Genomic DNA, 14,315 nt, shown 5'->3' with positions numbered 1-14,315 from the left:
CACGATGTCTTTCATGTTTCGATGCTCAAGAAGCATTTATGCGACGAGGAGCTACAAAGGATGTTTGACGCACCAGATTTAGAGCTTCAGGCAGATTTGGCCACCATTGAGACCCCTATCAGCATTCTTGCTAGGGAGGATAATAGACTTAGAAATAAGGTGATCCCTTTAGTTAAAGTCCAGTGGAACCAGAAGGGAGCTGAGGAAGCTTCTTGGGAGCGCGAGGAGGATATGTGTCACGACTACCCACACTTGTTTGAGCAGGTATATTGTTATGGTATTGTTTATGTTCATAGCAGCATTTACACTTCACGCTGGAATGTGAGTATTAACACTTAGCTCCTAATCATTCGGAATATATAGTATATACATGAGGGGTTCCTTGTTTAGATTTTTCGCCTGACATACCGACGTACTAGTTCCGCTTAATTAGGGGTTAAGTGGGAGTATTTGCATTCTAGATTGTTAAGTGTAAATATTGCTTGTGTTTCATATCTAGAGATTAATGGTATGAGATGTGTATGTGAGGGTTTCCTTGTCTGGATTATCCCTTCAATGTGCTTTTCTCGTATTATTAATCTCTAAGATGCAATTGTGTAATTTCAATGATGAAATTCTTCTAGGGGTGTGTGTGTGGGGGGGGGGGGGGGGTAAATGTAAAACCCCATAAATTTGAATATATTGTGAAAAAAATATTAAATGATTTTTTATCATGTTTGATACTATTCTGGGATGAATGAGTATGTTTTAGATCGATTTGAGATCGAGTATGGGGGGGGGGGGGGGTAAATGTAAAACCCCATAAATTTGAATATATTGTGAAAAAAATATTAAATGATTTTTTATCATGTTTGATACTATTCTGGGATGAATGAGTATGTTTTAGATCGATTTGAGATCGAGTACGTATATGTAAGTGTAAATATACTAGTGTAAACATGCATATATGATGTATCGATCGGCAGAAATCCTTGTGTTGGTCGGTCGACTGATGGCAAGCTATCAGTCGACCGATGGTCCTAGATCGGTCGACCGATTCCTTGTGATCAGTTGACTGACGGGTGCATGAACCTGAGTTCTGTTTTCAGGTTAGTTTTGTTTTAGTTCGGCCCTTTTGTGTACATAAGTATATATACCCGATATTTTTGCCTTATTCTTGGATTTTTCACATGACCAATCAGCCACCCTCTCCCCTCAAAACCCTAGAACTTATTTTGGTGAATTTTGAGAGCTTTGAGAAGCGAAAATCAAGAGGAGGGCGAGATTTGTGGTTTTTGGTGAAGGAAGATCGTTCTCACGCGTGTTTGAAAGTTCAACACGACTTGTTGAGGCGAGTTTCATCTCCTCCAATCTCATCCTCGTTTTTATTTGACTTCTTTTGGTTTTATTTTGGTTTTGTTGGATTCCTAAAACCTAGTTTATGTATAAAAATTGCTCTTTTCGAACTACATGATATAAAGATTGAATCTTTTGATTTGAAAAGATATAAAACGAATTTTTAGTTTTTGGTTTAAGATTTGAACGTAATCTAACATGAGTTTTGTTCAAGATAGTTGTTTTCTTGATGATTTTACAAATAGAAGCATGCTAGGTTTTGGTATTTTCCATCAAGTTGATTATTAGTGTTTTCATGCAGTAGAAATAAGCCTAAATATGTTGATTTAAGTTTTATACATGAGCTTTAATGAGGAATTTTGATTTTTGATAAATATATGAAAACATACAACTTCTTCTTAAAAAATTGGATTTTTGCTATGGTCGGTCAACTGATCATAGGTGATCAGTCGACCGATATTGTCAATCAGGATTTTCGGTTTGCTCTGGTCAGTCGACCGGTCATGGACCACCAGTCGACCGATCAAGGCTGTTTTGCACGTTTTGTGCAAGCGATCAGTCAACCGATGGCACATGATCGGTCGACTGATCTGGGCATTTTTGTGAACTTTGTGCTTTTCTCACATGTTTTGATCGCGAACACGGAGTTCAAGTCACACATTGATACATGTGCATATTTTACAAGAGTACACGTATTGGATTTGAGCACGCACGAGTGTTTGGAGGTATGTACCCTATACTTTGCATTTATCATGGTAGAGAGTGACGCATATTGCATTTCATGATAGTTTGGATGGTTTAGTGGGTTAGTTGGCACTCTGTAATGAGACCGCGGGGGACTACACTCAGAGTGCATTAGTTGGTATATTGTAATGAGACCGTGGTAGACTTCACTCCATGTGCATCATTGTTGACATGCCTATTTCCACAGGGCGATTGAGTAAGGTAGGTGATACCACAGGATATTGTGAACGCCTTACTTAGCATTATTATTTTTTGTTAGAGGATCATACAGATTTGCATTCATGCTCCAATGTTATTTACCCAAGGTAGAGTATAAGACTGAGGTTGTCATACACGATATATTCTATGTGAGCTTCATTTTACCGGATGTTTATTCTTGTGACTGCGCCACCTACCCGAGGGTAGTGTGAGATATTTGACGTGACTTGTTTTTTTTTATTTAAAGTAGAGCTTCATTTTTTTTTGATTTGAAGTATATGATATTTTTTTGGCTGAGTAATATCTATGGGTTTTTTGTGTTAAAACCCTGCTAGTAAATTCATGGTAGTTTTGTGAAATTTACCCTTGTATTTTACATCTCTTTTCACACTCATCATTGATCAACAACCAAGAGTTAGAAATAAAGAGGTCGAGAAAGAGAAAAAGCAAAGTTCCTAGTCCATCTAACCCTAATCTCTCGTAGATAGAGACAAGTTTTAATCCCGTGCTCGCATGGATTGATATAATTTTTGTGGTTTGTATATGTTAGTTTAAATCTCTATTTGGTTGCTTTTCTAACTTGTAAATTCTTTCTTTTTTGTTGCCGCATATTCCTTTATATTGTGCCTGTGAATGCGCAAATGAGTGTAATTTAATTAAATCACCTATTTCCTCTTCTCTTCTTGAAGTCAAATCAATTCACTAAACATCGTTATGTGTTGTTTAATCACATCCACTCTCCATATGTTCTGCACGCTTCTCATAGCCTAGGTTCATTAAATGAAAAATGTGTCTCTCTTCTTTCACCTCTACAAAATGTGCCTCATCACTTCGGTTAGCCTCCAGATTTATAGCGGTTTGTTGGTAATTTTTAAAATTTTAAGGGGATCTTTTCAAAGTTTAGGATTTTAAAGGAGATAAGTTGTATGGTTTTTATTTTTCACAGTGTTTTTTGTAATTTATAGAATTTCAAGGGATTGTTTGTAATTTTCAAATCTTAAGGGATTTGTTGCAATTTTCAAGTTCAAGGGGTAGTTTACAATTTCAAACTTCAAAGCATGTTTATTATTTACGACTTTTGGGGGGTTGATTTATAGTTTTCAAAACCTTTAGGGGTTGTTTTTTGTTTTCCAAATTTTTTTGGGTATGCTTGTAATTTCATAGTTTCCAGGAGCTTTTCGCAATTTTTAGATTCTTAAGGGCCTTGTTTATAATTATCGGATATTAGGGGGCCTCTTTGTAGCTTTTAGATTTTTCAGAGGTTAATTGTAATTTTTAAAGGGGCTTGTTTGTAATTTTTTAATTGAAGGGACTTTCTGCAATTTTAGATTTTTCAGGCGCCTTTTGCAATTTCTGGTTTTTTTACAATTTTAAGATTTTTTTGGTGTTTTCATAATTTTGTATTTTTTAGGGCATTGTATGTAGTCTTCTAATTTTATTGTGTTTTTTTTTTGTTGCAATTTTCAGCTTTTTTGGTGGGTTGTTTGCAATTTTCAAAATTTTAGTAGTAATTGCTTATTTTTCAGGGCTTTAGTTTAATTTTAAGAATTTCGGGCAAAATAAAGAATCTTTTTCTTCTTACTGTTATCATCTTTGAGAGTGTTTTCGTCCATGTAAATTTATGGGGCGACACCATTACTGAGGTTATTGTAAACAAATAATTTTTTTGGAGTTTTCTATAATTCCAAAATCATTGGAGTGTTAATAAGAGTTTGTAACTTTTGGGGGGTTTATTGCAAAATCGCGATAATCACAAGCTAGATGTGGATACATACATATTATTGACTTTTGGGAAAAAAAAACGATCATATCTTCCTAAGGTGGATTCTGACACATTATAGATGTAAATCACCTATCTCGAAAATAATTAATGTTTACTTTATTTTTGGTAAAAAAGTTAGAGTCTACTTAGATTAGGAAACAAATTCAATGTTGAAGTCAATTTAGATTAAGAAACAAATTTAATTTTAATTCATTATTTTTTCCTATATTATAAGTGAGTCTTTTTAGGATAGGATTTGACGCTTTCTATTTTTTTTATAATTTTAGTTTTATTAGGAGTCATATTTTTCTATTTAAAAAGAGACATGTAACCCTAAAATTATTAGATAAATTTTTATTAGGAAAATTCTTCTTTATTATATTCTCTTCGTGGATTCGAAATTCTTCGTGAATTCGAAGATTATTCTTTGTGGATTCAAAGCGCACCCTTGGTGGATTTCGAGGTTTCCTACATCCGCACTGCGTTATGAATTGTTAGTATTTATTTGTTAAAAAAAGATAGTCTCACACTGGATATTTCAACATCATTTTAGATATTTAAAAGCATTTAATGATTATTGAACATTGATTAATGGGTCAAAGTATAACTTTTAAACATGCACGAATAATGTCCAATTATTAGATGCACCTAGCACACTACTTGCCTCTGTAACTCGCATTATAGTTTGCTTTCATTATATTGTGTATTTAATTTTCAAAAATATTTTAAAAATCCAAAATTAAAGGAAATGAATCCTAGTTGGAAATTTTTGACTGTAAGAAAATGACTATTTTTTGGCTATTCGAAAGTGACTATTATTTTCAAGGTGTGCCTTGAAAATATGTAACTGTTGAAGAAACCCTTTGAACGTTATAATAGCCTAAGTAAGTTTTCATACTTAAAACTTCACTTCTCTTTGGAACTTTTCTCTCTAAAAAAAATTGGCATTCCTACAAACTTGTTTCACAGAGAATTTGTTCAAAATTTCAAAATTGCTTTCTGAAAATTTCATAATTAGTTGTATCCTAACAAGATAATTCACTTAACCTGAAGAAAACTTAGATTATTAAGCGGGGTAATCATTTTTTTAAGGGAAGTGATCTTCACGCCTTAGATTTGTCTCCTCATTATTATTACTACTAACATCTATAAGCGTGATTTAGTGATATATATATTATGTTTAACAAACAATGAAATCACAGGACCATTAGGATTAGAGGGAACGGATGCGAAGAGATGCAGCAAGAAGTTGGAAGTTGAAGCAGTGAAGGTGACAATAATAAAGTTGTGGGTAATTACAAGCCGTCTGAATCTTCTACATAAATATAGAACTTACATAGTAAGAGGATGTACGACAAATACTCAAGAACAACTGTAAGAATAATAACATTGCTAGCTTATTAGGTACAATAATTGTTGCAATTGAACTATATCACATTCATCTTTGAGATCACAAGGTCATTATGAATAATAAAGCGCCAAGTCTTTGGTCACATGAAACAGTAAAGATTTTGTTAGTACGAACTTAGTCATCCCATCACCGAGCCTTACCCATCACCGTGAAATGGCGTACGGGGAAGGGAAGCCTTAACCGGTCATCCCATCACCGCACGAAAAGAAAAGAAAAAGTTTGGAAAGATTGAGGCCCAAATTTAGTCCCTTGTTGGACTTTTAAGATCAGGGAAACGAACGGTGTGTACGTGGCTCTGTGCAAAAAAATTATTTTTTCATCACGTCTTCGATATAATTAATTTTTTCTTCACGTCTTCGGTCCTCCATACGTTAAAATTTCGGGATATATATATTTCTTCTTCTCACCACGCGTTTTGTCGTATATCCCAGTGTATAAAGTCAGTAGCATCTTTGAAAACAGAAGCTAAAGCAAATTAAGAAGAAAAGGAGAAAGAAAGAGAGTGAGTTCAGCGATCCACGATGGAGAGAATACTTTGCCTGCTGCTTCTCCTTATCCCTTCCTTCTTCCTGTGCATGGGTTGTATGGACGAGGAGAGAGAAGCCCTTCTCCTCTTCAAGGAGAGCTTAGCTGATGAACACAATCTGCTCGGTGACTGGAAGGACGACGGAAACTGCTGCAGATGGGCGGGAGTTGGTTGTAGTGACGCCACAGGTCACGTCGTCGAAATCAACTTCCGCGCACTTGATATTGGCGACTGCGGCTTCGACGATGATGATCGTTGTTCAATTCAAAGCAATCAACTAGACCACTCTTTGTCAAGCTTAAAATATTTGGAGTATTTGGACCTATGGTGCGGCTGCTTCAACAGAACTACCATCCCAAGATTCATTGGCTCCCTCGTAGCTCTGAAGCATCTCGATCTTTCTGGAACTGATTTCACCGGAAATATCCCGCCACAGCTTGGAAATCTCACCCACCTGCAATATCTCGATCTTTCCGGAACTGATTTCACTGGAAATATCCCACCACAGCTTGGAAATCTCACCAACCTGCAATATCTCGATCTTTCTGGAGCTAATTTCACAGGAAATATCCCAGATACCCTTGGGTCATTGGCACAGTTAGAATTCTTGGACCTAAGTGACAATTCCTTTCAGGGTTCAATACCAGAGTCACTTTCTAGCATGTTCAATTTGCGCACCTTGGAACTCATAAACAGTAATCTTTCTGGACTTGTTTCGGATGCTCACTTTGTCAACATGACAAAACTAGAAGACCTACTTCTCTCTTATAACCACTTGGCTCTAAACCTAAGCTCAGATCCACCTTTCCAGCTAAAAACTATTGATCTCGCATCATGTCGACTGGGGCCTCGATTTCCTTTATGGCTTCGCACGCAGAGGAGAATTCGCTACTTAGACGTATCAGATGCTAAAATTTCCGATGTAATCCCTAATTGGTTCTGGACAACATCTTCTGAGGCAATTCACCTGAATCTATCCAATAACATTTTAAGAGGTGAGGTTCCAAGATCCCTTCACTTTCTTAGTGCCATAAGTATTGATCTGAGCTTGAACCAGCTTCAAGGACAATTGCCTTATCTTAACTCTAGTGTAGAAGTTATTCTTCTACATCAGAATTCTTTTTCAGGAGATCTTCAGCCAATTCTAAATGAGGAAATGAGACATCTGAAAGCTGTTATGCTTTCGCGAAATAATTTGAGAGGTGAAATTCCCTCGGCTATTTGTAGCTTGCAATGGCTGGTGGTTGTTCATATCGCGGAGAACAATTTATCATGACAACTTCCTAGATGCCAGATCAGTGGTCCACTATCTCAAATCACCTGTGTGATATTGGCTAGTAATAACCTACACGGTTCAGTTCCTCGGTGGTTGGCTGCACAAAGCTTAAAGTATCTTGACCTGCACGATAATAGTATTCAAGGAGAAATCCCATCTTTCTTGAAAAACTGCGCTGGCTTGGTAATTTTTGATCTCGGAGAAAACAAACTAACTGGGAAGTTGCCATCATGGATCGGAGAAAGATTATCGTCACTCAGGTTTCTGCGGCTGCGGTCAAACATGCTAAGTGGTACCATCCCACACCAAATGTCTTATCTTTCTTCTCTTCAGGTATTGGATCTCGCTCAAAATAATTTGTCAGGCCGCATACCACCATCTCTTAAGAATTTTACTGCAATGGCAAATGCTACAAAGGCAATGGAAAACACCGTCATTTTTGATCGATCTGCTGTGATCTCTAAGAGTGCCGACGTGTCGTTCCCTGTGGTTGTTAAAGGTAGAAAAGAAGACTACACCACTACTCTCTCTCTTGTGGTGGTCTTTGATCTGTCGTGCAATCGATTCTCCGGAGAAATTCCCGTGGAAACGATGGATCTTGTTGGTTTGCAGAGCCTAAACTTATCTGGAAATCAGCTGACGGGAAGTATACCAAATAATGTCGGCCGCATGGCACATTTAGAAACTCTTGATCTCTCGAGTAATCACCTAATTGGAGCAATTCCAACGGGCATAACTTTGCTGAGTTCATTGAGTTCTTTGAACCTCTCTTACAACAACTTGTCAGGTGCAATTCCTTCAGGCAAGCAACTTCAAACCCTCACAGATACATCCATTTATGCTGGCAACCCCGACCTATGTGGGTCCCCACTGCCAGTAAAATGTCCCGCCGACGAGCCTCCTCAGCAATCACCACGAGCCGGAGTTGAAACTAGAATCGATGACTCAGATATGTTCGAGTTGTACCTAGGCATGGGCGTAGGGTACGTGGTCGGGTTGTGGGGCACGTGCGCATTGTTTCTTATCAACAAGTCTTGGAGGATAGCATATTTCTGTTTCTTTGATGATGTGGCAGACAAGCTCTTTGCTGCAAAGGAGAGGCTTCGAAGATGGATGTGTCCTAGGCTTCAGGGCTAAGTACAGACACCCTGAAGCTGTATTTGTTTTCTGGTATTTCTGTATTTTGTTGCTTTAATTCACAGCAGATCCTTTTGATTTGGTACTGGTGGCTGCTTTGTCTAGCCTGTATACGTGCTCATGACTTAAATATCTCTCTACACTATATGTAAATATAACTTATGTCTACTTTGGAAGGAAAAGAAAAGCTTTCCTGTAGCTTGACTGTAGATACATAAGAGGCTTAATTAATAGTAAAAAATAGGATGACCTCAAGCGTACATTGGCTGTGTTCATCTTAAACTCAATGGCATTGTCAAGACTGGAAGAAACCATTTTGGCCGGTTTTGTCAAGATCAACATTCCTTAAGACTCTACTTTTTGTTTGTTCAATAAGAGATATTTGTTTGCGTTGAAAGTTGATTTATTCATCGCTGAATCTATTACAATTGTTTATCAATTACAGATTCAAGAGAGTGTATCTTTTTGTAAGATTTCTCGTTACAACGAAAATAAAACAAAAATTACAACTCTCATCAAATACACGCAGAGGACGTTTATCACCCGCTGTTTGCGTGAGGTCTTTGCCTGTGTCGGGAACGCGGTAGTCCGTGGACCGTCGCGGATCAGATACGGTTAACAGAAAAGTTAATTAATGTTCTTGTTTCACAAAGAAAACAACCGCAGAAGTGATAATCTTGACCAAGCGAGATTACGACTCTTCTCGAGATCAAAACCAAGTTAGATCCGGAGAAAAAAGGGAACGAGCCTCAGATCATTCGAATAGCTTTCTCTTTATGCTGAAGTTCGCCAGATCTGCTAGCCGGAACGAGCCTCAGATCATTCGAATAGCTTTCTCTTTATGCTGAAATTCGCCAGATCTGCTAGCCCCTCCTCTAAAATTCATGCTTCACTCTTCAATTAGACAACACCTCGTCCTCTGATTTCAGATCCCTACAAATGAAGGCCCTAGGCTTGTATTTATCGGCTTCAGCTGCAATGTTTTAGGATAGGAATTGATGATTTAACCTCATATGCAATTAATAATCGCTTAACATGTTTAGAGATAGCTTCAAAATAGTTGGGAGGCTCCGGAACAGAAGAATCCCGTGAAAACCGTCAAAAACCATCAAAAAATATGTTTTCGACGTTTCTGGGCGCGAGCCACCATCTGGTGGCTCGGAACTGTGCGAGCCACCAAATAGTGGCTCCCCCCCCATAGTGGCTCGGCCTTGGGCGAGCCAGTTTGTACCACATCGATTATTTTAGCTCTAACTCTCTCGTCCGGTTTCGGAATGAGTTGATTCAAGATGTATTGGAAAGCTGACGAAAAGACCTACAACTATTGTCTGAGCTTCTCCATAATCAAATCACATCATGGCCAAAATCTCAGTTCTTTCTGCGAACCACCAAATGGTGGCTCGAAACTGTGCGAGCCAGTTTGTATTTTCTCAGGTATTTTAGCTCTAACTCTCTCGTCCGATCTCAGAATAAGGTGATTCAAGATGAGTTGGAAAGATGGTGAAAAGAACTACAACTTTTATCTTTTGAGTTTCTCTAAAATCAAATCACATTATGTCCTAAATGTCAGTTCTTTGTGCGAGCCACCACATGGTGGCTCCGCACTGTGCGAGCCAGTTTGTATTTTCTCAGGTATTTTGGCTCTAACTTTCTCGTCCGATCTCGGGATGAGGTGATTCAAGATACGTTGGAAAGCTCGTGAAGATACCTACATTGTCCATGGGGTGAGCCACACATAGTGTGGGAAAGACACACATGGTGTTTCATCCCTTTTGGGCAAAACACAACTCTTGGCTGAGTTGTTTTGCCATTTCGCGTGTCACGTTGACTCGTACGCTTCACCGATTTTCTTCATGCATTTCGTTAACTTGGAGGTGGTCGGTGAGCATGTTATCCACTTAGAGCTGGTCGGTGAGCGCGCGAGCTACTTGGAGCTGGCCGGTGAGCACGCAGGCCACTTGGAACTGGATGATGAGCGCACAGCCACTTGGAGGTGGCTGGTGAGCGCGCGAGCCAATCGAAACTTCGCTGATGAGGCGTTCGACCACTTGGCGATGGCCAGTGAGCACGCGGGCCACTCGGAGCCACCTGATGAGCGTGTGGACCACTTGGAGGTGACCAGTGAGCGCGCGTGCCACTTGGAAGTGGCTGATGAGTGTGTGAGCCACTTGGAGGTGGCCGGTGAGCACGCGTGTCACTTGGCAGTGGTTGATGAGCTTACATGCCACTTGGAGGTGGCCGGTGAGCATGCAGGCCACTTGGTGGTGGCTGATGAGTGCACGGGCCACATGTGTTGGTCTCTTTGTTTTGATGATGTTTAACAAACAATTTACCACTAATGTTGTTTGTCTAGTATTAGTATATTTCTATTTATTATAGACAAACAACGAGTTGGAGGATGGATGGAATCGAGCCTTAACGATCATATCAAATGGAGGTTGGCGGAGTTGTGGAGTGAAGTAACGTCAATTCAAGTTAAAGATCCAATTACAAGCTTCTTCCACAAAGTTTACCAAGTCATGCTCATTGAAGACCTTCATCAAGCTTGGGTATATTTAGTATAGGTTTATATTATGTGTGTTTAATACTCTAAGCTCAATATCATATACACACACAATATTGGATTTTCTCACAAAATAAGCTATTTTGAGAAAACTTTGTGATATTGTTTTATTGACCATGTTTACTTTATATTCATGTGTTATAATGTTTATGAAGACATTTCATAAAGTTTCAATATGCGTTTAAACTCTTTTTGTTAAAAACATGTTCTTAACAAATTCATATTCATGCATGTTTTTACAAAATAAGGAGTTTTCACAATTGATAAATGAAAATTGAAAATTTATTTTTGTAACATGTTTTTTTCATGTTTATAAACATTTTGCAAAGTTTCATCAAGTTTGGAATTGATTTGCTATGTTTAATGGAATTTACAAAATCATGTTTTTGTTCGTGCACATGTTCGTGCATGTTTTACAAAACAGATGATTTTTCATAAATGGGAAGTAGTATTCAAGAAATTATTTCTTTGACATGTTTATCTACATGTTTAGAAACTTACCTTAAAATTTTACTATTTTTGGAGTTGATTTACTGTGCCTAATTGATTTTACAAAATCGTGTATCACAGCAGATTTTTAGAAACTGTATTTCTGTGTTCAAACATTTATTTCTCTCAACTGAGAAATGATTTTTCAGAAATTCTTTCTCTAACATGTTCTTATACATGTATAGAACATTCCCTAAAACTTTCACAATTTTTGGAGTTGATTTACTATTTTTAATTGATTTTACAGAGGTGCATATATAGTGCTACAGTACTATCGGTCGGCCGCGCTACAGTGCGGTCGGCCGACGAACTCTCTGGAAAACAAATCTGTTTCTGACCTTGTTCGCGGTCGACCATGATTTTCCTTGGTCGACCGCTGTAGTTCCAACGGCTCTTTTTAGAACCGTTGCAGAATGTTTTTTTTGGGGTTGGTTTCTTCAAGCCTGTATATACCCCTTTGCCATAACTATTTTCTATCATCTAAGAGAGTTTCTTAACCAAGTTTAAAAGAGTTTTAACAAGGGTTTTAATTTGGTTTAAGAGTGTTTAAGAAGCTTTTAAGCATTTGGAAGTTTGAGTTTGTGAAATCAATTTCACAAGAGCTTGAGGAGATCATCTATTGGTGTTTGGGCATCCAACTATTCTCCCTCTACCTCTTAATCTATTGAGAAGTTTTCTAACTCTTTTCTCTAGCAATTTTATTATTGATTTTTATATTCTTATTATTGCTAGTTTCCTATTTGAGTTAGATTTGATTTTATCTCATTGTTACACACACCCACTTGAGCTTATTGTATTTATATTCATAATATATTTTGGGTTGGTGAGAGTTGTAACAATTGAGTGTGAGCTTTCATTATGTTCTCATCCATAGTAGAGAACAAATATTTATTATATTGAGCCTTATTGTGAGATTCACTTTGTAATACACTTGTACACCGAGAGAAGTGTGTGGCGAGAGTCGGGGATCGTCCCAAGAGGAGTGGCGTCGGTTGACGAACCTAGGGAGAGGTTATAACCGAGCACTTGAGGGAGACACGTCTAGTTCAACACTTGAGAGGGTGTAGAGTGGGATTGTAAGAGTGATGATTGTAAAGTTTTCGGTTAGCTAGAAAACCGAGTGTGAGGTGTAAACGTTATTCGGGTGAACGTAGAAAACCCGGTTGTGATAGTGGATTTCTCCCTTGTTCACTTCATCGATTCGCTTTATACATTTTGTTAGTTTGTAGGCGGCTTACGAGTGCATGGGCCACTTGGAGTTGGCTTATGAGCGTGCGGGCCATATGGAGGTGGCCGATGAGCGCACGGGCCACTTGGTTTGCCATTTCAGTGGCTTGTTGCTATGTCATCAATGGTTCGTCGATTTGCTTCATGCACTTGTCGGCATCAGATAATCTTCCCTGACTCAGATAATAATGTTCATCGTCTTCTCTCAGTCTCGAACTGTGTGTGGGAACCTATAGGCATTTTTTAACGCCTACAGATACCCCCTCCAAAGTGTTTCAGTCTCGTTTCTTTTATAGAAGAGCCTGAAATACTTTGGATGTGATAGGTCCAACCTTGAGTCGGTGTAAAAGGTCCTATAATTGGCTTCAATTCTTAACTTCTTCAATTCTCAGTCTATTTAATATTTTATCGAATAGCTAAAATCTTTCGGCTCTGCGTTTATCGTCTAACCGTTGTCAAAGTCTCGAAATAAAACTGGTGTGTTGATTTTTTTTATTTTTAGCTCGTGTCGTTGAGTCAACGTTGAACTGATTATCTTCGACAGGGATTCTTATCTAGATTACAGTTGAACTCCCTGAGATTATCCTTTATTTTAGAGTTGATTTGAGCCTTGTTTTGGCGAGAATTGACGACGTGTTGATTGGCGTTGACTTTGATTGCAACACGTTGATCGGTGTTGACCTTCATTACAATTAGTTCAAAGTCCTTTGTGGAAATTTCGGGTGGAATTGATGTTCTCCCGGGTGTTCAAGTCACGAGACCAACTGATGAAGCTGGTGCGTCAGTGACTATCATACTTAGGATTTTTAGCAAACCCTCAACCATAAACATGTTTGACAGGTCTTTACCGACTACCGTTTGAGTCGGGCTAGCATGAGGATTATTTAAGTCCGTTCCGCAGGTGACGTTATGCTAAAAGAATGAACTCTATTAGACTTGATGCTATGATATTAAATATATAGACTTTGTTATTTGTCGTGGAAATAGACTATCCGAGAACGCGTGTTAAGCGCAGACTTTAAGATTTTTGGTAAACCCTCAACCATCAACGGATGATATGCCTTTACCGATTACCGTTTGAATCAAGCTTGCATGTGAATTACCTAAATCCGTTTCACATGTGACGTTGTGCTACGAGAATGAACTTTCTTAGATTTGGTGCTATGATATTGAATACATAGGCTTCATCCATTTTACGAGGAAAGACTAACCGATAATGCGTGTTAGGCGTAGACTTATCTCTCTTTAGGGATTGAGATAACATCCTCCAGATGTGAATCCTGATGTTCTTTTCACGGAGAAAGGTTTACCGACAACGCATGTTAGACGTTGACTTATCTTTACTTAGGATTCGAGATAAAATCCCCCGTGCGTGTAAGGCACAAATTTTGGCATTATTAATAATGACCTGTCACGATGTTGAATACATGGGCTTTTGTCCTTTTTACGGTGAAAGACTAACCGGCAACTCAAGCTAGGCGCTGACTTATCCCTACTTAGGATTCAGGATAAACTCTGTGCGTGTAAGGCACGGATTTTGGTATTATTAATAACGGCCTACCACGATGTTAAATATGTGGGCTTTTGTCCTTTTTACGGTGAAAGACTAACCGACAATGCGTGTTAGGCGCTGACTTATCCCTACTT

At 38.4% G+C, this 14,315-nt stretch overlaps 1 pseudogene; it reads left to right on the top strand.

Annotated features, from left to right (window-relative positions):
• Positions 5,966-8,465, top strand: LOC109847562 (annotated as a pseudogene).

Source organism: Asparagus officinalis, chromosome 7 (genome assembly GCF_001876935.1).
Source record: "Asparagus officinalis chromosome 7, Aspof.V1, whole genome shotgun sequence".
Taxonomy (NCBI): Eukaryota; Viridiplantae; Streptophyta; class Magnoliopsida; order Asparagales; family Asparagaceae; genus Asparagus; species Asparagus officinalis.
Note: the sequence above shows the minus strand (reverse complement) of the source record. Positions and strands in the feature narration are given on the sequence as shown.